We start from the raw sequence: 20,359 nt of genomic DNA on the forward strand, positions 1-20,359 counted from the left end.
GTACATAATGTTCCATTACATTCATGAATGTAATAATTTCCCAAATGATAAGCACCTACTTTGCTTCCAGTTTTTAGTTATTGCAAAAAGTGTTGGTATGAATATTTTGATGTATGTAGGACTTTTCCCCCCTCAAATTTCCTTGGGGTATATGCATATCAGTGGAATGTCTGGGTAAAAGGTTATGCAAACTTTATATACTTTCATTGCATAATTCCAAATTATCCTACTCTTTTTTTCTTTTTTTAAATCCTCTTCTGTCTTAGTTAAGAACTCTAAGATAGAAGGGTAAGGGCTAGACAAATGGTGCTAAGTAACTTGCCTAGGTGAGACAACTAGGAAGTATCTGAGGTCACATTTGAATCCAGGTTCTCCCAACTCCTGGCCTGGTGCTCTCTCTATTAGGCCACCTAGCTGCCTTTCACTCTGTTTTAATAGCAATCTACAAAACAAAATATAGTTTAAGTCCCACAAAAACACTATATGGCTTAAGTACCAAATATTTCTTCTTAAACATAAACAAGGGGCAGCTAGGTAGCTCAGTGGACAGAGAGCCAGACCTAGAGATAGGAGGTCCTGGGTTCAAATTTGGCCTCATATTTCCTAGCTATGTCACCCTGGGGAAGTCATTTAATTCCAAGTGCCTAACACTTATCACTCTTCTGCCTTGGAGGTAATATCCAATCTTTATTCCAAGACAGAAGATAAAGATTAAAAAGAGGAAAAAAACCCCATAAAGTTTTAGGGGGAGGGAGGACAAGGGAAGGACTGTGATTTTAATGTGTAAAGTTTGAAAACCCTTGTATCTCTCTCTTCCTCTCTCATTCAGCATTCATTCTTTCATTGCTACAAAGAAAGTCACACTAGTCAAACAAAATAAAAACAAAAAAATGTGACTATTGAGGCACCAGTAGTTACCCTGGGTTCTCATTGAGACATCAAAGTAGGAATTTTATTAATCTGAACATCAGCCAGGTCAGCTAATCCAAAGTAAGTTCTACATTACTTTATGTGATCGTAACTTGACTGTTTCCTATTGCCATCCAAATTAAATGCAATTAATATGTATTTATTGAAGACCTATCATAGACCGGTGCAAAATGTGTATCATCTTCTATATGAGATCTTTCCTGGTTCCTCAGGTGCCAGGGTTATTTCCCTCAAGACTTCCTTGTATTCATTTTGTATGTTTTGTACACACATGTGGTTTTGTACATATGTTCATGTTGCACCAAGTTAAAATGTAAGCTTTTTGAGGGAAGAGACTGTTTTGCTTTTCTTTATATCTCTAGCACCTAATATATTGCTTGATTAATAGTTGGTACTAAATAAATGCTTATTGATTGATTACTGTGAAGATAAATTATATACCTTAAATGAAAAAAATGGATTTTAATGACTACCATTCTTAGCCCATGAAAGTAACGAGGTAGGCTTGTCATGTATTTAGTGTGAAGGATAATAGATGGACAGCCCAAGTGTTGCACTAGTATCAAGATATATAAAAATCACAAAAGAAAGGTACATAGTGTTTTAGATAAATCCTCTAGGGAGGAATTAGGGAATACTATGCTTAAGAATCACATCGAAGAATAAGAATGGAGATCACCTGTTTCATTTCTCATATCAAAAAATGAGCCCAGAAACAGCAAGATTGGAGAATAATAATTTCATGGTGTGCTCCTAAAAACCCTGGATAAATAAAAATTAAATTAAAGCTAGTTATAAGGTGACACAAACTACATATGCTATTTAATTTTGTTTTTCCTTAGGAGCCTGGAAGATTCTGGATACAAAGTCATCTATGATATTAATTCCTGTTCCTCTCTTTGGAGAAAAAGAAGGCAGATATGGAAACAAAGACAAAGTAAATAGGCCCCTTGGGGTTCTAGAGGCTGTTCCTGGGTGGGTAGTGAGGGTGTGTACCGCTGAAGACTATGAGAATGGTTATACCCATGCTTGTTTGCTCACCTCTAAGTGAATAATGAATGCCAACCGGTTCCAGGACATCCTATCAGTGACTCCCCAGTCAATGCTTTTAAAAGGGTGCCACTTCTTGCCCACTGTTCTTGAATTTGGGCCCATGTAAAGTGTGGGAACTACAGTTCCCAGCGGTCTAGAGCAAGAAGTGACAAGCAGGGATGACCCTCAGCAAAAATCCACACTTCAACTTGCTTGCAAAAGATGATTTAGGTTCACAACGAGGAGCGTAATGAGGACTGCACGCGGCGACTACTGGGAATTGTAGTCGCAGTGGCTGAAACAGCGCTGAGCCTGCCGGGAATTGTGGTTTCTGCATATGGGGGAGGGGACTGGGGAAGGAGGGGGTCGGGCCCTGTCCCTCCCCCCGTCACTTCCTGCCTGGCTGCGGGAGCCGGAGCGGCTCATTCTCTTTAGTGTTTGCCCTGTGGCCGCAGCGTCTGACTCGGCTTCCCCCTCCCTCCCTCCCCGACCCCCGGCGCCCGCCCCCCCATAGGCTACTCCGCCTCCCTTCCCCTCCTCACAACCTCCGCCTAACCGATCCTTCGGCGGGAGACGAGTCCCGGGAATCCAGGTAAAGCGCTTCGGCCCAGCCCGTCGCAGCTTGGGGGAAGGGCCTGGATGGCGGGTGGGTGAGGGAGAGGCGGAGGGGACGGAGACTGCTCCTCCGGGCCAGTTCGGCCTAGCTCGGCCTGAAGAGTCGAGGCAACCCGCTCCTCCCTGCGTGCCTTGGTGGCCTGGACTGGGGACACTAGGCCGCTGAAGGAATCAGCCTTCCTCCTTGGCCATAGTGGGGAGGGGCTGCGCCACCCCCTCCCCCAGGAAAGGCCTCAGTCCCTCCGCCCTCCCAGGGGCGGAGATCAGGGCCTATTCTGGGAGAAGAGCCTTCACCTACTATCCCAGCCCCTCGCCTCCCTTCCCTGGGGATAGGGGCTAAGCGCAGGTTCCAACACCGCCTCTCTCCGCCGCCCCTTCTCTGTCTCTGATCATTTTCTGCTTGGTGCTCCTCCCCGCCTTTTCCCCAGAGGAATAGTGTTTGCTGCAGCCCCCACCTTGCTGGAGACTAGTGTCTTTTTCCCCCTCTCAGCAAACCCCTTCCTCTCCCTGCACCTTCCCTATCGGAGGGAAGCGCAACAGCCTTTTTAACCTGTTCTTTGCCAGGGAGGGGGAGACCAGGCCCTTTAAGTCAGGAGCTAGCAGTAAGCTCCTTTCCTATTGATTCCGCACACACACCCCCAAACCCGGTTCGTTTTTCTTTTCCCCCAGCCCAGTTCTAAAGCTACAGGATTCATCCCTAAACTCAAATGCTTAAAGGAATTTATTCTCTTATCCTACCCCACTGTCGACCAGATTGTCTACAGATGGAATGTTCGTTGAATTAAATTGTTGAAGCACCCACAGTTTTTTATTGTTGCCCCGATAGTCATTATACTTAGAAGATACTGTTTTTTTTTGTTTTTGTTTTTTTCCTCCTCCGATCTTTTCTCTGCCTTTCGTATTATTCGTATTATTTCGTATCATTCGTAAGGATGAGATTGTGCATGGTTCTGCTTTGGAAGGAAAGAAAGATTAGTGATATAAAAGTTCCTTAGCTGCAGCCCCCAGACACCTGTATGTTTGGCGGGTTGGGAGGAATGGGGGGGAGGGGGTGAAGAATGCATTTTTCTGCAGGCGGTTGTATGAGGAAAAGAGATTATTTCAGTTGATACTGATCCATAGCAACTGATACAGATGGGAGACTTTAATCATTCCTTCAGTATAACGTGTTCGGAACTGGCTGATTCATTTATCCATCTGGGGCCACAACCATGTAAGAGAAAGGTAGTATACCTAGTATATACCTAGTAAATAGATGTATTGTGCAGTTTATTTCGTTCTTCTTACTTCAAATTGCATCTTCTACTGTCATATAGTACAAACTTTCACTACCAAATACCTTTCACCACCAAATACCTTTTTTTGCCGGCTCCTCTGCCCAGGTTTACTGATGCCCATTATAAATCTATGCACTTATATAGAAGGCCGAGTGATCGATCATGCATGGTTTTTAGGGAAGGAAATGAGTCCAGGGCATGGAGGGGCTGCCCAGGCATCTATCTGTTTTTTTGGTCTTTAAGGTCTCAGGGACTTTTTTGTTCTTTTTCCTTATGCTGTCAAATTGTCTTAATTGTTGTGAGTAAGCAGGGGAAAGCTGATTTTAAGTTGCTTGAGTTATTTTTAGGTAATCAAAGTGAGATAAATTATATTGTTATTGAGGTAAAATTAAAATAGATGGATTGCAGAGAGAAAGTAATTTTAGTGAGCATGGTGACAGGTGAATTTTAGTGTGGCAGGTTTCTTTGTGCATGCCGAGTTTATTTTTAATTCAGAAGTTAGGTATACTAGTATGTCTTGTATTAAGACAACTGTGTTATGAAAATCCTGATTCGCAAAAATGATTAGGTGATGTTTGTTTATTCTACAAAAAAAAGTTCTTTTACATTATTTTGAAGTATTTAAATGGATTCCCTAGATGAATTAAAAGTATTTGATTTGCACGTGTTCTTAGAAACCTCTTTTGCTTAATGTTATGAAGTACACATATTGGACTTGCTTAGACTGATACACTTAGAAGGTCTTATTGCTCACTTTGGTGTTAATTTAAAATATCTGTTTCCTAAATGTTTAAACTATGAATCAGATAAATTACTTGTTGACTTTTGTAAAATGCAGTGCTCTCACAAACTACAGTATTTTAGAATTGATTTAAACTTTAACTAATTTTTCCCAAGCCCCATTATTTTCTCAAGTTGTTTTTTTGCTGAATGTATACAATTATCTTTTACTTAGCCACGTACAGATAATAAAAAGTTATTTTATTTTATGGGATGGAAATTGTTATAATATACATTTACCAGCTAAAATAGAGGTTTTGGTGGATTAGATGTGTGGCAGGATTAGATTAGTTTTTTTCTTAAATTATAAGATTTATTACTGGTACATTATTTGTGTATGAAACAGCAGTTGTTTTTCTTGCAATACTAATTTTTAAAAAATCATTTGGATTTCCTTTTTGGTCTAATGGGTATTTGTTTAAACAACTTTAATGGGAAAGAACTTTTCTTGTAAAAGTTAAATTATGGTTAATAAATTATGTGATGAAAACTTAGAGAGTTTCTTTACATTAGCTAATGTAAATATGTTGATGTAATTTTAGGTTAAGAATTAAGTAAAAACATTCCAGTTAGAAACTTTAAATTCTATTATGGAAGATTTTTTTAGAAAGAGCCTAATTATCTGCTATACATTTTAATAATAAATTTAGCAATTTTGAAACCTTCTTGATTTTAGTAGACTTGTAATGTTAAAATAAATGCAGAAAGCAAGCAGATATTGCCCTCTGTAATTTTAAAAGATATTTCTCTTACCTGGGGAAGGCATAAAAGAATGTTTAATTTGTGTCATAGTTACTATAAATATTAAATAATATGACTATGAACATTGTTTTCAAAATTGTCCTATTTTAGACATGTAGTACTGGCATTGTAATTGTCCTTGGAGTCTGGAAATTTTATTTATTTATTTTTGTTTTAGTTATCAAAACATGATAGATGAGAAAGATTGAAGTTTTTGAACTCTAGTTAAGTACTCTAGGAAAGCAGTGTTATATTTTATTTTGAAAAATGCCTCAAGTTTTCCAGTGTTTTTCAGTTATAAATTCTTTAGTATTGTTGCTGTCATAAACCTAGTAGTCCTTTTGAATCAAGTTTGACCCCTTTCAGGAGACAACCAGAAAAACCCCCCAACACATTTGTATGTAGTTAGGTTATGGAATGAACAAAACTTGTAGAACTATTTTGGGGGCAGGATTCTGCTTCTAAAGTGTCATGCAACCAGTAATGGAACAGGAAAAGATAGGCCTCTGCAACCAGGACACAGTCACACCAGGCCAAAAATACTTTATACATTGAAGCACAAAATAAATGGCTCTTGTAGGTTTCTGCTGATTTCCTCCTTTTCTCCTATATTTTTTGATATGACCAAGAATATGTCCTTATTTGGAATTAAACTAGCTAGCACTAATACAACTTTTCAGTTTTGCAAAGAATTAAGTATGCAGTGTAGTTTAATGGCTATTTGAACAACAGATCTGACAGACTCAATGCCAGAAGCCTTTTTAGTGTTCTTATTTGAATCCCTAACTTGGATCGTGTCATAGATTATTTGATGTCATGCTTGGTTAGAATCTAGTAGAATGATTAAGTTTTGCTTAATCTGGACGTTATACATTCTTCTGTCATTAAAATTATAGGAATGATTTTAACTGGTTTAAGGTATCTGAGTGAGGTTGGGTGGTGGTTGTGATGTTTGGTTACTGAAATTAATGGAAATTTTACTGAACAGGTTATTTTAGCTATTTCTCCCCATCCCCTAGTAGAATGTAAGCTTGAGATCCTAGAAGGCTTTTAAAAAAAATGTCAGTCTGTTTATAGTACTTAACATAGTGCCTTACATATAAGTCATTAAAAATGTTTTAAAACAAATTTTTTTTCATAAAAATAGACATTTGTTTCCTGAAAAGAATTTCTTGGTGACTGGAAGCTTTGAAAATCAAAATAGTTTTCTGTTCTTAATCTTCTCCTGACTTCTTTAAATAAACCTTTTATTATGGTTCAGGTCATAGCATTAGGGTAATTCTAAAAGAGATGAAATTGCAAACTAAAGTTTCAATTCTCTGAGAAGATGAGCTAGTTATTAAAGTTAATTTTTAACTGAGATGGATATATGTGGTATTTTCAGAGATATGTTGAAAGAAGTGTTTGATTTAGAAAAATAAGAACAAAATTGTGATTTTTTTTATACCAAAATTAATGTTGACTGTCACCTTTGACCAATTGCTTAGTGAATATTTATCTGTTGAATTGAATCCCATCTAATCAAGCCTCATAAGTAAGGGTATTCTGAAGCTCTGTTAGTTAGCACTGACCCTATTCTTTGTACTCTTGGTCATGTCATGTGAGGCACAATAGAGTGGCCATTTTTATCCCCATTTTACAAGAGGAAGAAATTGAGACTCAGAGATCTTTAAGTTAAGGGTGCTCCCAGTGCTAGTGATTGAGTCAGAACTTGAACTTGGGTTTTGTGAGGCAGCACTAGCACTTTCTGCTATGTTTAACTGTCAGAGAAATTTATAGTTGAATAATTTTATCCTCAAAATACATTTTAGAAACAGGAAATCATATCGACCAGAAAAACACAGTATTGGGGCAGCTAGGTAGCACAATAATGCCAGGCCTGGAGTTGAAAGGACATGGGTTCAGATGTGGCCTAGGACGCTGCCTAGCTGTGTGACCCTGGACAAATTACTTGCTAGCCCCTGTTCTTCTGTCTTGGAAATGACCTTTAGTATAGATTCTAAGACAGAAGTTAAGAGTTTAAAGAAAGAAAAGAATACGCCGGCCATAAGATTCTTTGTTAATATTATTGAGTATCAGAGATTGGAAAGATGCTTCATTATGGTCAACTTAACTAAAGCCTCTGAGCTCAAAACTCCATCAGTCACCAAAGCAAAATTTACTGCAAGAAGTTTAATTCAGTTTGTAAACATTAAAGATACAACCCTACTTTAAGACTGGTGGTCTCACATCTATAAATTTATAGATAATGTAAGTCCTGCAGCCTATATTTGCTTTTATTATGAATCAATATATTCAGTTTTTATTTCTTTAAGTTATGTTCAATATGCTTCCACAAGTATAATGAGTAAATATTGGAATAAAAAACTGAAGAAAGCATTTTTAATTAGACTTCTAATTGATACTTTGTAACTCAAATGAAATGCAAAATTTGCTTAATCAAAAAACTAATGTTATGGATACTATAAATATGGATTTATTGGTTCTTTAAGGATACAAATTATACTGTTTTTTTTTAACTTTGAATAAAAATCAGTCATCCAAGGAGTATTGTTTAATTCACTGAGCCAGATTATGAAGAGTAAAAAATTTATTAGACTTCCAAATGGTTTATATCTGTTTTTAAAAGATGACTGCATTGGGGGCAGCTGGGAGGCTCAGTGGATTGAGAGCCAGGCCCAGAGACTGGAGGTCCTGGGTTAAATCTGGCCTCAGACACTTCCTAGTTGTGTGACCCTGGCCAACTCACTAACCCTTACCATTCTTCTGCCTTGGAAACAATACTCAGTATTGATTCCAGGATAGAGGGAAAGGGTTTAGAAAAATATTAAAAACAAAGCAAAAAATGACTGGAGGTTACTGACAAATTTAGGCCTTTTTCTTGGGATTTTAGTGACAGGTATAGTGGGAATCATGTCAAATGAGTACCCTAGTTGAGAGCATCATACGTATATATTTTTAAAAATAAAAAACCCTTACCTTCCGTTGATTCCAAGGCAGAAGAGTGGTAAGGGCTAGACAATGGGGGGTTAAGTGACTTGCCCAGGGTTACACAGCTGGGAAATGTCTGAGGTCAGATTTGAACCTAGGACCTCCCATCTCTAGGCCTGGCTCTCAATTCACTGAGCTACTCAGCTGCCCTTCCATCACACTTTTGATATTTCCACATTTTTAAATTTATTTTAATGTAGACTAATATTTGGAACTTAAAAAAGATAAATAAAAACATTTACTAAGGTTCAATAAATTTTTATTTGGATTTAGCATTATTGTGTAAAAATCATTTGATAAAAAGGAGTTTCTGATTAAGGAGCCTGAATTAGTATTAGGGTCTTTATCTGTGGCAAAGCATCATGTCTTAGTGAATAGAGAGCGGACCTTAAAGCCAAAAAGACCGAGTTCAAATTCCACCTCTGATACATATCTATTTTGTGACTGGGTAAGGGTAACTCTCAGTGCTCTACTAGGCAGTTCTCCCAGTGCCTTCACTGATATTTCCTCATTTTGAATTTATAAGTTTAGTTCCTATTATAAGTCTTTCCTTTTCTGTAAAATCAGAAGATTGGATGTAAAATCAGAAGATTGGATAATCTCTGAAGACTTTTACAACTCAAAGACCCATTACTTCAAAAAAGAGTTTTTAAGGTCCAATTGCATCATCATTATTATATTTCTCTACTACTATAGAATCATAGAATCTCATTGTTGAAAGGTTCTTCAGAAGTCAGAATTCCAAGTCATCTGTGAACAGAACATCTCTACAACAGAGGGGTCAAACTCCCAGGGGTTGCCCAAACCAGATTAAAATGTAATTGGGAAATGTTAAACAAAATAAAAATAATTTCAATTTGTGTTTTTTTTTTTAAACCAATACACAGCCTGCAGGGATCTCAGGGATTGCTTTTTATTTGAGTTTGACACCACTGCTCTATGTTATCCCTAACAAGTGACCCTCTGCTTGAAGATATCAGGTGGTGAAGAATTTCACATCACCTGAGGTAGACCATTCACTTTTGTAGCAGCTTTAAGTGCTAGGAAATTGTTCTTTAGACGAGTTAACACTGGTCTTTCTGGAACTGCTATGTATCAGTTCTAGCTCTGTCTTCTGGAATGAAGTAGAACAAGTAAAATCCCTCTTCAACTAGAGAGCTCAGCAAATACTGTTCTGCTTTTCCCCTCAAGTCTTCTCCTAGTTGTCAGTATTCTTCTAGTCTAGTAGGGTACCAAGAATTAAATACAGTACTCTAGTTGTGGTCTGAGCAAGGCAAGATACAGCAAAACTTATAACTTCTCTATTTTGGACGTTATGCCTCAATTCATACAGTCTTAAGATATCAGGGGCATTTTGGTTGACATGTCGTAAAATAGATTAATTGGCCTTGCAATACATTTTCTCCTTCAGATCTTTTCCCACATAAATTGTCTAGACATGTCTCCCATTCTTTAGTTTTTTGAACCTGAATGTAAGGCTTTACATTTAATCCTACAATGGTTCTTTTACATTGTTCTATTTTGAAATATTTTTGGACTCAAATTCTGGTATCTGACAGGTTAGCTCTCTTTCCTAGTTTCATGTCTGCTGAAGATTTAATGTTTGCTATCAATGCTTCTATAATTGGTTCTGCTTGTCTTTTTTCTTTTGTTATCAAAATTTGTTTTTAATGAAATAAGGAGGCATTTTGTTTATCTTTTCATTGATTAGTGATTGATTACTCATTAAAATATTTTAGAATATGTTGATGGATATTATCTCACTTTAAAAAATACTTTATTTTTTCCAATGACATGTAAAAATAATTTTTAACATTTGTTTTTTAAAAATTTTGAGTTACAAATTCTCTCCCTCTCTTTGCCTTCCCCCTTCATTGAGAAGCAAGCAATTTTGATATTGGTTATACATGTACTGTTCTGCAAAACATTTCCATATTAGTCATATGGTAAAAGAAAACACAGACCAAGAAAAATGAAGTAAAAATAAATGTTTTGTTTCAATCTGCATCCATACTCTATCAGCTCTTTCTCTGGAAGTAGATAACATTTTTCATCATAAATACTTGGAAATTGTTTTGGATCATTGTGTTGCTTAAGATAGCTAAGTCATTCACAAAATAGTTGTCATTGGTCAATATTACTTTTTACTGTGTCCCATGCCCTCCTGGTTCTATTCACTTTGCTTTTCCTCAGTTCATGCAAGTATTCTAAGGTTTTTCTGAAAACATCCTTTTAAATCTTTTTGGGATACAGACCTAGTAGTGATATTATTGGGTCAAAGTGTATGGACAATTTTATAGCCCTTTGAGCACAGTTCCAAATTACTCCCCATAATGGTTGGGATAGGTTCACAACTCCAACAATGATTTAGTGTTTCAGTCTTTTCACATCCCCTTTGGTATGTCATTTTCCTTTTCTGTCTTATTATCTAATCTGATAGGTGTGAGGTGGTATCTCAGAGCTGTTTGAATTTGCATTTCTCTAATCTGTGACTTAGAGCATTTTTATATGACTATAGATAGTTTTCATTTCTTCTTTTGAAAACTGCCTCTTCAATATCCTTTGACCATTTATCAGTTGAGGAATAACTTGTATTCTTATAAAGTTGATTCAGAAATGAGGTCTTTGTCAGAGAAATTTATTGTAAAAATTTCCCTCAGTTTTATTTTTCTTCTAATCTGGGCCACATTGATTTTATTTGTGTAAATACTTTTTAATTTGATGTAATCAAAATGAACCATTTTATATTCCATAATGTTCTCAATTTCATTTGGTCATAAATTCTTTCCTTATCCATAAATTTGACAGGTAAATTATTCCATGTTTCTTTAAGCTCCCTACATTTTAAACTTTCCCCTCTTATTTGCATGGTAGAAGTTAATGTTAATAGTACTTTTGTTTGTGGTAGTACTTATTATTTCATCTCAAATTACCATCTCTTCCAGGAAGCATATCTTAATATTTTTTTGTTTTTCCTAGCAAGAAGTGCTCTTTCCTTTTAACTCTCATAACACTTCGTATCTCTTTTCATCCAATTTGGGGGTGATAGGGTTAAGTGATTTGCCCAGGGTCAGACCAGCTAGGAAGTGTCTGAAAACAGAGTTGAACTCAGGTCCTTGCAACTCCAGGCCTGGCTCTATCCACTAAGCCACCTAGCTGCTCCTTTAATCCACTTTCACATTGTACTTTGGGTGATAGTTATTTAGGTGCATTCCATTTCTCATCTACCAGACTATAAGCTTCATAAAGGCAAGAACTATGTTATAATCCTATTTGGATCTCTATAGCACCTAACAGAATCTTGCTTAGAACATAGGTGGTTAATGTTTTAATGACAACTTTTTTTAGAAAGTACCATTAAGGTGAATTTAGGAATAAAAATTATTTTTGTATTATTTTTGTAATTTAATTTTTTCAATGAACAAAAAGCTATTTTTTCCTCTCTCCCATGCCTCCCTCTGGAAAAAAAAGAAGAAAAACAAAATTCTTGTTACAAATATAGTTAAGCAAAATAAATTCCATCATTGACCATGTCTAATGGAAAAAAAAGTCTTACTTAGTACCCTGAGCTTATCACTTCTCTTTCAGGAGATGGATGATTTTATTTTATTTATTTTAATTTTTGTTATGACTGTCTCCCATTGAGATGGATGATTTTAAACTGTAATTCTATGTTCCTTCTATGAAAAAGTAAAGTTTTTTTAGTTTGTCTTGACTCATAATTAAACTGTACAGTGTTTGATAATAATTGTCCTTTCTTCCTATTTATTCTTTTAAAAAAGTTTTTTTTAACCTTTACCTTTTGTTTTAGAGTGGATCCTGAGTATTGATTCCATAGCAGAAGAGTGGTAGGGGCTGGTAATTGGGATTTAATGACTTGCCCAGTTTGGAAGTGTATGAGGTCAAATTTGAACTGAGGTCTTTTTCCTGACTCCAGGCCTGGAACTCTTATCTACTGAGCTACTTAGCTGATCTTTTTTTAATCTATTAATTCTTTAAATTTTACTCCAACTTACTTTCCCTCTTTTACCTTTATTTTACACTTTGTGCTATTATTTTATGGGCTTATGAAAGGAGATATTGATAGGATTTTTATTTAAGTATTCAGCAGGTCCGATTTTTATTTAAGTATTAAGCTGGTCCTGAATCAGTTCTTAAGTTGACATGAAATTATTGAAGAAAGAGACTTACTTACTACTCCAAATGAGTTGCAGTGAGTATATAATAATACTTTGACCAACTGAATTAAATATATTTAGATTTTTAGTTTTAGTGAGATTGTATTCAGTCCATACTTCTGGGATGACCTGGATGATCTGTATGTAATAGCATAAGTATATCTCATTAATAAAAAAATGTTGAAAAATTTAATTTTCTAAATGGCATTCATATTGCTGTTTGTGTTGTATCATTACGGAGTTAGCTTTATGATTTAACGGGTTTATCTGTCCTTGTGCTTATAAATTAAAAACACCTATCAGGTGAATTTTCTGTCTCACATATACAGTGTTGTCATATGCCATTATTATTATGGATCTACTTAAGTTATCTTTTCACTCTTAAAAATCATATGTGTATAAGGTCTTTGTTTGGTGGCTTATGTACTTTGTTGTACAATTGCAGTGACTTGCTCTGATTCCTTTTCTTAGATGTTATCTGAATGCCATTGGGCAAATAAGTTGCCTTTCAATTAAGACCTCATTCCCTGGAACCCTCAGGGATCAATTTACCTTTCTAAATAGATAAGTTTCCTAAGTAGCTAAGAATTGGCACCTTTTAATGCCCAAATTTCTTTTTAAAATTTTAAATGTTTTTCAAAGAAATCCTTCTAAAGTGTGTGATTTTTAGATCCTACCTTCCCCAAAGGGCATATCAACCCTAACTTAATATCTTTCTTAATAATACAAAGTCACAATTTTGAAACTTAGTTATTGTGGTGTCTTCTAGGCTCTGAGTTCATCTGTCTGCCCTTTGTAGTTTTTTTGAACCCTTGTTATCCCTTGTTTTTTCTTACTGGTCATTGTGCCTACTTTCTGCAACAGTCTCTTCCCTTATGATCTGCTATTTCTGATCAACTATGGTTTTGGAATACAAATAACCAAGCTTTCTAGAACTATAGGCTCTGAGTCAGGGCTTGAAGAAAGGACCCTTTAATAAGTAAAATTTATGAATTTATAATACCAATGTTGGCTATATAATCTTGTTTTGTTTTCTTCCTTGTTTTCAATTATTTCCCATCAGGCAAGACATTGTACTCTTTAGAGTAGTATACTTGGAAAACCTTCAATAAAAATATTCATCCTTGAGTTATAGTGGAATAGTCTAGGAAGTGATCTGGTCAGTCTAATAAATTTAAAGAGAAGTGAAACTTAATTATATTTTCCTGTGGAGAATCTGGATTTGCCCCTTGGTACCTCCTAGAAAATATCAGTGATTGGTATATGGCTCAGACTCCTATAAGATAGACATTGCAGACTTTCTAGGAGCTAGGATTAGACCAGGATCCTGTAGGATTTTGAATAATAATTAAAAGAGAGGGGTAAGAAAAAAAGTTTCTTTCAGTCAAGTGAGCAGAGCAAAGAGAGCCAGAGACTCACACCTGCAGCACTTTACCAAAAGCACAAACTCTGAAAAAAGAGCCCCGCAGCATGGGTCTCAGCCAAATTTATCTCCTAAGCATCCTTAGGTAAAATGAGGACGTAACTTAAAAAGATGCTGGGAATATAACTCACGTGTTACAAATTTTCCATCTGCACAATCCTGAGGGATTTATGCACCACTATGTCGTATCCGCCTTGAGAGAAGACCTTGGGAGCTACATAATCAATTGTCCCATAGATGATGCCCCTTTAACTCAAAAGACAGCAGCAGTTGGACAGTAGTTGAGTATTGAGTGCCTGAACCGAGCCCATAGGAATCAATTGCAGAGGAACATATGCAGTCAACTATGTAGCAGTTATGTAAAGAGAACTATTATGGTCTAAGTCAGTGATGGTGAACCTTTTGAAAGACCAAATGCTCAAACTGAAACCCTTAACCACTTATGAGTCCCTCCCCTCCCTTTACTCCAGAAAGGGGAGGGAGGAAGTGCTCCCATTGGGCTGCTGGGCCGAGGGAGGGGTCATGTGAGAAATGTCCTCTGGTGAAGTGGAGAGGTGGAGGGGAAAAGCCCCCTCCGGCATTACTGCTACAGGTTTGCCAACATGGGTCTAAGTGATGAGAGTCCCTGGCTGAAGTTTATGGGGGAGGATTTAGAGTTTATGCTCAGAAAATCATTCTTTCAATAACTTAAAATTTGAAACTTCCAGAATCCAGCTTTTTATCAGAGAAGAGATCTGAGAGTTTTTTGACACCATTCAGTCAACACCTAACTAACCAAAAGAAGAATTTTCTAAGTGGCACCTGCCTTAGTAGGGATTGCCTTGCTAGCTAACCCACTTCCAAGAGTCTAGAAAAGGGAAGTTTGTAGGCAAAGGTACTCTTTTGAAGAAAGTAGATTAAATAATGCACATGGCCTCCCCAAACTGGAAAAGCAGCAAAGATAAGTACTATAATATAAGGGAGCAAGGAATCTGGATTTTGTAGTTTTATATTGCCTTGAAATATTCAGAGGTTTTACATGTGGTCTGATGGGAAGAAGTGCTGCCTATCTAGTAGCTAGCCCTATATTTGTTTCCTGTATAAAGGAATATCCAGGTCCTCACAGTGGTACTGAAAAGCTGAATGCCTAAACATATAACTGTAGGGTGAAATTGGGACTTACAGAATGTCTAACTAGCATCTCCAAGTCTGTTTCCCTTTCTAAACATTGGAAGAAAATTTTGACTTTCTTTTATTCCTCTTTCAGTGTGCATCAGGACTTTAGGAACCTATGTAAAATGGGAGGAATGTGTTGATTATGGATGATGTATTGTGAACCTATATGTATTTTGATGCATTGTTTATAGATTTGAGTTTTTTCCATTGCCTATGCAGCAATGGAATAAAGGATACTTATTATGGATCTGAGTAGGCCCATTTATCCAAACTTGAAGGGAGAACTAAATATAAACTTAGAGGCTTTCCTAGATTTTGTTTTTTCAACATTATTTTATTTGGTCATTTCCAAACATTATTCATTGGAAACAAAGATCATTTTCTTTTCCTCTCCCCTCCCCCCCATAGCCGAGGGGCGATTTTCACTGGGTATCATGTCTTTGATTCGAACCCATTTCCATGTTGTTGGTATTTGCATTAGAGTGTTCATTTAGAGTCTCTCCTCAGTCATATCCCCTCAACCCCTGTAGTCAAGCAATTGCTTTTCCTCAGTGTTTTTACTCCCACAGTTTATCCTCTGCTTGTGGATAGTGTTTTTTAGATCTCTGCAGATTGTTCAGGGACTTTGCATTGACACTAATGGAGAAGTCCATTACCTTCGACTGTACCACAATGTATCTGTCTCTGTGTACAATGTTTTCCAGGTTCTGCTCCTTTCGCTCTGCATCACTTCCTGGAGGTTGTTCCAGTCTCCATGGAATTCCTCCACTTTATTATTCCTTTTTGCATAATAGTATTCCATCCCCAACATATACCACAATTTGTTCAGCCATTCCCCAATTGAAGGGCATTCCCTCATTTTCCAATTTTTGGCCACCACAAAGAGGGCAGCTATGAATATTCTTGTAACAAGTCTTTTTCCTTATCATCTCTTTGGGGTACAGACCCAGCAGTGCTATGGCTGGATCAAAGGGCAGACAGTCTTTTATCGCCCTTTGGGCATAGTTCCAAATTGCCCTCCAGAATGGTTGGATCAATTCACAACCCCACTAGCAATGTATTAATGTCCCAACTTTGCCACATCCCCTCCAGCATTCATTACTTTCCATAGCTGTCATGTTAGAGTTGTTTTGATTTGCATCTCTCTGATTATAAGAGATTTAGAACACTTTTTCATGTGCTTATTAATAGTTTTGATTTCTTTATCTGAAAACTGCCTGTTCATTTCCCTTGCCCATTTATCAATTGGAGAATGGCTTGATTTTTTTGTACAACTGGTTGAGCTCTTTATATATTTGAGTAATTAAACCTTTGTCAGAGGTTTTTATGAAGATTGTTTCCCAATTTGTTGCTTCCTTTCTGATTTTAGTTACATTGGTTTTGTTTTTACAAAAACTTTTTAATTTGATGTAGTCAAAATTATTTATTTTACATTTTGTGACTCTTTCTAAGTCTTGCTTGGTTTTAAAATCTTTCCCTTTCCAAAGGTCTGACATGTATACTATTCTGTGTTTGCCTAATTTACTTATAGTTTCCTTCTTTATGTTCAAGTCTTTCACCCATTCCTTTCCTAGATTTTTGATGGGGACAGAAACCAAAAAGTTGTTATGAGAGTGGGGGGGAGTTCTCAAGATTGAACCCAGTCTTTGTACAGAATATGGGGCACTAAACCATTGGTTACACTAAAATTAGTAAATCGGTCATATACACAAATAAAAACAACAAGAATTCTATTAATAGAAGTTGTAAATAATGCAATAGTGATCTCAAGGTAAGAAATTCTTTTAGATGTTATGTACAAACTTAAGAATGTTCTTAATGAGGGGAAAAATGTAATTGAAAAAATTATTAATGTTATATCTTTCTTGCCAGGCATCTTTAACTCCTAACATCTCCGAACTGAAACCAAACTACATTGTCCCTGGAGCACCCTCTTTTCAAGGTACCAGAAATTTACATTAATTCTGAAATTGTAATCCTATTCTTCATTGAAGGGATCACGCATTTTTCTGAAGTCTGGTAAGCAGATGTCTTAATTCTAATGGTGTTTTGTAATATAATAAAAGTGGAATAAATCATATTAATGCAATTATTTTTTTTTGTCTGAGTTAATATGTTGAAATTTAACTTGATTGCAGGAAAAAAATTGTTGACTAGAATATAGGACCCTCTTCCTTTCCCCCCTACCAGTACTTCCTTTTAACAAAAAAATATGAAAATTTGACCTCTGATAACTGCAGTTGAGTACAGCTTGTTTAACAAGCTTATATATGTTGGTCAAATTGATTTAAGGATTTGGGGGGGTTTTCTACTTCAGTCTCTGATTTCACTCACTGTTTGTACTAAGCTTGTTTTTCAAACCTTTAGAACAAACAGTGTTGAATTTGCCTTGAGATGTGATTATAAATCAACCCTCATTACCACTTGCAGTTTCTGATCATCCAAGCAAAAGAAAAAGAATTTCGCAAGAATTTGCATGACTTCAAAAATACTACATTTATATCATATCTCTTTTCTGTGGACCCTAAAGCTCTTTACATTCTTTGGTTAACAGGAATGCTTTATAAAAGCTTTTTTTTTCCTTTTCTTTTTTAAAGCACTGTTCTTCCAAGTGCTAAAAGTTCTTTCTGTTTTGCCTAACTAAATTTCACAGTTTCCCTAAGAGGTAAGTAGGGGACTAGTACCCTTCTTGGGGATGAGGAAATATTAATGGCTCACATTAATATAGAGCTCTGTAGTTTACAAAGGACTTTTCTCACAATCTGTGATGTGGGCAGTACTCATAGTTTTACCCATTTTACAAATAAAGAGTTTGAGAATCTAAGTAGTAAAGTGACTTGCTTGAGGCCACATGTCTTGACAACTGACACAGTTGAGTCAAATTTAGACCTTCTAAATCTTAAGTCTAGGGCTCTTTCAACTATTTCATTCAATTTTTTCCAGAAAACTAAGATAGATTGGTTAGGGAAATTGCAGAGCTCCAGGAAAATGGATGGGGGGGGAGGGTGAGATGCGATGATATTTGTATAATTTATGCCTTGTATTTATCTAATACCTGCCTTCAAAGAAACTAGAGTACTTTTATGTTATCATAGCCTGCTACTTATATTTTAATTTACCAGGCTGCAGTAAACAATTCAAACCCTTTGAAACTTTTATCATTATTGTGGCCATTTGCCAGCTGAAGGGAAACTGAGGCACAGAGAAGTTAATTGCTAAGAATTATTGCATTAATAGTTGAATTAGAGTTGACCTCACAGATCCACACTCCTGAAAATTAGTCTTGTTTCTCTGATTTGGCTTTACAGTAGGGCTGATTTCTTATAAACAGGATCCCACTATTTGCCCATGCTGAAGATGGTGATGAAAGCAATAATGTTTCTGAGTAGGTGGTATATGTCCTGAAGTTTCTTTTCTGTGGGGGCAAAATGGCTAAGAGTTGTTACATTGACCCAAGTCTCTTCTTAAGCAATACTCTGTATGCATTGTGCTACTTTAGTATCACAGGAAAATCATAAATTGATATAGTGAATAAATTTATATATGCCATTTGGTTAAGACATTTGTTGCAGGAGGGAGAATTTCTTAGTGGTACGTTCTAAAGAGTTTAATTGAAAGAAGATGAAAAGGAGAAATCTGGAAAAGTGGCTAGAAAAGAAAATATTCAGACTTTTAGGTAAAAGAGATGTTTTCTGTAAAGTCAGTGCTAAGTCTGATATAGGTTGTTTTTCTAGATTGGTCCAAGTAAAATAAACCATGTTTTAAAGTGGTGGGGTGGATTTTTAAAAATAGATTACTCAACAATAATTAAACTATAAAAAGTCAAATTCTGTGTTGAATATCTGTCATTAAGTAAGTTTTATGCGAGAGCACATTTAGCTTGTTGGACCTGATGTAAAAATCTCAAACAAGGTAGATCACAATCACCTTTATTTTTTCTGTAAGTGATTAATTCTCTAGTACTGCTGCTTCTCTAACTTTTGTCATATATTTGACTTACTAAGTATGTGCTGGTAAATTGTACCAACTGTTTCCCAAATAGTGCTACTTTATCTTTTAAGAGAAATAACTTTTTTGTTGGAAAGTGTTTAAGTAGGTATGTTTTATTTTCTGACCTCAGTATATAACTTTAAAGATGATCTTTAATGCTACAACTTTCATAGCAGCTACTTAAGGAAGTCATTATGTCTTAAGGTAGGTCATGGTAAAATTGTTTTTTTTTTCATTGCTGCTATTCTGTAGGCTAATATTTGGGGCTTCTCACTGTTTCCATATCTGGTGGACATGGTGTAGAAAAGGATTTCTTATTAAATATCCAAGTCTTTATCACACCTAGAAAGAAATCACAGAAATATGGAGGGAATATGGATAATTAGAAGTTCACTTTTTAGAAATTGCTACAGAACTTATTGGAGCTATCAATTCAACTAGTATTGAACAATGAGTTTAATATTCTTGGGTATTGTGAAGGCTGCATTTTAAAGGAAATATAACAAAATCCGTTGGGGGGGGGTTGGATGGAAAGGAATGATGAAATAATGCTAATAATGGCACTTTCATAGTGCTTTAAGGTCTGCAACATGCAAATGTCTCATTTGATCCTCCTAGCAACCCTTGGAGGCAGGTACTATTATAATTTCCATTTATAGATGTAGATATAGAGACTGAGAGATTAAATCCCTTATGGGGTCACATAGCTAGTAAAAATCTGAGGTCACATTTTGCATTTTATCCACTGAGCAGCCTACTTGATAGAATGAAAATGGGAAATATAGGGTAGGGTTCTGAATAGTGTGGTGGAAGAGTTTGAGCTTACATTTTTTATTGTTGCCAGAGGTTGTTTTGAGTGGATGGACTTTCCCAAAACCTAGAGAGAAAAAAAAAGTGCTCATGTGAGCAGTCACTACCATAATAGACTTTTTGAGTTGGAAGAAACGGAAGTCATCTATTATAATAACTCTGTTCAGGAGTCAGTCTCTGCTACAATATTTATAACAGGTGGTTATACAGCTTCTCTTTGAAAGTTGCCAGAGATCACTAAATAACAGCTTCTCAAGGCAGCCTGTTCCATTTTTATACATCTCAAATTACAGTTATCCTTTCCACATTACAACTTTCTCCAGCATAGTTTCAATATATCATGGGTTGGTTTAAGAAATTAAATGGGAATTTGGGGGGAGTTTTGCAGAAGCTGCAGATGACACATGAAGGCCAGTAGGTGTCACAGAAGAAGTTTA

At 36.1% G+C, this 20,359-nt stretch overlaps 1 protein-coding gene across 11 annotated transcripts in view; it reads left to right on the forward strand.

The window, feature by feature from the left end:
* Positions 1 to 2,342: 2,342 nt before the first annotated feature.
* Positions 2,343 to 20,359, forward strand: part of STAU1 (staufen double-stranded RNA binding protein 1) — a 60,695-nt gene continuing 42,678 nt past the window's right edge. For 4 of the 11 annotated variants that reach the window (XM_007475764.3, XM_007475766.3, XM_007475767.3 and 1 more), the window contains exons 1-2: positions 2,343 to 2,554; positions 16,995 to 17,064. The gene's annotated coding sequence lies outside the window, so the exon portion shown is untranslated. Of the gene's footprint in view, positions 2,555 to 16,994; positions 17,142 to 20,359 lie in introns of all 11 variants that reach the window. The other 7 variants (XM_007475765.2, XM_056812965.1, XM_007475770.3 and 4 more) reach the window with 2 other exon arrangements.

Source organism: Monodelphis domestica, chromosome 1, assembly GCF_027887165.1.
Source record: "Monodelphis domestica isolate mMonDom1 chromosome 1, mMonDom1.pri, whole genome shotgun sequence".
Classification (NCBI taxonomy): Eukaryota; Metazoa; Chordata; class Mammalia; order Didelphimorphia; family Didelphidae; genus Monodelphis; species Monodelphis domestica.